Source organism: Phaethon lepturus, unplaced genomic scaffold, assembly GCF_000687285.1.
Source record: "Phaethon lepturus isolate BGI_N335 unplaced genomic scaffold, ASM68728v1 scaffold41096, whole genome shotgun sequence".
NCBI lineage: Eukaryota > Metazoa > Chordata > Aves > Phaethontiformes > Phaethontidae > Phaethon > Phaethon lepturus.
Genome location: NW_010544824.1, coordinates 25,736 through 25,978, shown reverse-complemented (window position 1 = coordinate 25,978; position 243 = coordinate 25,736).

Here is a 243-nt window from a genome sequence, read left to right as displayed (position 1 = left end):
CGCCGCGGGTGGCCGCTGTCCCAACCGCCTCCTCTTGCGAAACGTCCCCTCAGGTGCCTGGCCCGCTTCCGGCGGCCAGAGGCCCGCGGCGCTCTGTGGGGCCCTGGACACCAGCTTCGGCGGAGCTCGCGGAGTCAGTCGTCCGGTTCGCCGTCCCTCAGGTAGCGGAGCTCGGTGCGGTTAAAGCCGTACGGCGCAACGTTTAAGTCCTGGGTCCCCGTCTCTGTGGCGGGGGGAGACTCC